Source organism: Sinocyclocheilus rhinocerous, unplaced genomic scaffold, assembly GCF_001515625.1.
Source record: "Sinocyclocheilus rhinocerous isolate Xijiao unplaced genomic scaffold, SAMN03320098_v1.1 scaffold22956, whole genome shotgun sequence".
Taxonomy (NCBI): Eukaryota; Metazoa; Chordata; class Actinopteri; order Cypriniformes; family Cyprinidae; genus Sinocyclocheilus; species Sinocyclocheilus rhinocerous.
Genome location: NW_015668386.1, coordinates 1 through 1,884, shown reverse-complemented (window position 1 = coordinate 1,884; position 1,884 = coordinate 1). Strand labels below are relative to the sequence as shown.

At 33.2% G+C, this 1,884-nt stretch overlaps 1 long non-coding RNA gene across 1 annotated transcript; it reads right to left on the bottom strand.

The window, feature by feature from the left end:
- Positions 1-976: 976 nt before the first annotated feature.
- Positions 977-1,873, bottom strand: LOC107734007 (uncharacterized). The gene is made up of 3 exons (XR_001639046.1): positions 1,711-1,873; positions 1,302-1,475; positions 977-1,129 (listed from the first exon to the last, which is right to left on the bottom strand). It is a non-coding gene; the product is annotated as an uncharacterized LOC107734007 (long non-coding RNA).
- Between the last annotated feature and the right edge of the window lie 11 nt (positions 1,874-1,884).

The window sequence follows — 1,884 nt, the reverse complement described above, 5'->3', positions numbered from 1 at the left end:
GTTGCAGCTTATTTTAAAAGTAGAATTTTAATAAATATTTAAAGGTTTTAATCACCTGATGGTCAATTTACAGCGTTTATCCTGTAGTAATTGTTTGAGCTGCTTCACTCCTGATTGTCCAGGATCATTTCCTGTGAGATCCAGCTCTATCAGGTGTGAAGGGTTTGATCTCAGAGCTGAAGCCAGAGCTTTATATCCTTCTTCAGTGATACTGCAGTCTGAAAGTCAAAAAAAAATAAAATAAAATTGTTATTCTTTTTGTAGACATATATCATCATATCTCTAACGGGATTTATGAACGGCTTCTGACAACCTAAATAGACAAATTATGAACAACTTATTGCCATGAAGTGCAAAAAATGTATGCCAATATAATGTTTTTATTTTAATATTGGCAAAAATCCCAGTAATGAAATCCCATCATTAATAAATGCTGTCCTCATGTACTTTCAAAAAAGAATATGAGCCTCAGTCATACTCTAAATTAGATAGAAGTACAACTAAAATTGTGGCCTTCATTTTTACAGTTAAACTAATTAAATAAACATTAATAAATATATATAAACATACAGAAAAGTACATAAATGAAAATACATACTTCAGTTTCTCAAATTTGCATTGAGGATTTTTCAACAGAAGACAGATTTTCTCCATTCCAAGGCATCCTAATTTATTTCCACTCAGATCCAGCTCGATCAGGTTTGAAGGATTTGAATTAAAAGCTGAAATTAGAGCAGCACAACCTTCTTCTGTAATACTGTTATTCTTCAACCTGGAGAGAAAGCAACAAAGACATGAAACTAATAAAGTAACAGAAGGATACATTTATGTCATAGGTCAATTAATCTCAGTCCTTAAATATTTTATAGAACAACAATAATAGTGTTTCATTAGACTGCAAAAATGTAACATCAACCATTTTTGTAAAGCATTATTAACCATGTGGAATACTCACTGAAGTGTCTTGAGTGTACAGTGTTTATCCTGCAGTAGAGCAGTGATCTGATTCACGCGTGTGTCTCCTAGTTCATGTTCACTCAGATTCAGCTCTCTCAGGAGTAATGAGTTTTTAATGTGAAGAACTTCATTCAGATATTTACAGGCTTCATCTGCAGCAGGACCCAAAAACCTGCAGAAAAGAAGATGAAGCAGTATTCAATTAAATTCCTAAATAAACTTGATCTAATGAAAAAAGCCTATGATTCTGATGTGAAATGGTTTATTTTATATTCGTGAAATAATATTTATATAAATTATTTGCATGCATGTAATTCATTTTGTATTATTTCATCATCTCTCACCTCAGTGTCTTCAGCTGATAGTTTGGATCCTGTAGTAAATCACTGAGCTGCTTCACTCCTGATTGTCCAGGATCATTTCCTGTGAGATCCAGCTCTATCAGGTGTGAAGGGTTTGATCTCAGAGCTGAAGCCAGAGCTTTATAACCTTCTTCAGTGATACTGCAGTCTGAAAGACTAGAGGCAAAAAACAACAGCAAGAAAATAAAGTCTCAAATGTTGTTACTCATTTAGTAAAAACAAGTTTTAATTTTTCAGATTAAGATATTTATAATTCTCAGCTCTCCAAAAATGTGCATTTGTCAATATTTATGAAATGTTTCAAGACAATTACATACTAAATGGTTTACGTACAAAAGTGATATTGCTGACAGAAATATTATGTTCATTTTTAAATTCACCAAAACCTAACCTGAGTATCTGCAGTGTGCACTGAGAGTTTGCCAGTAAAGTTGAGATTTCAGTCACTCCAGAGTTTTCTAGTTTATTTCCACTCAGATCCAGCTCTTTCAGGTTTGAAGGGTTTGAATGAAATGCTGACGCCAGAGCAGCACAACCTTCTGCTGTAATACTGATGCAATTAAAC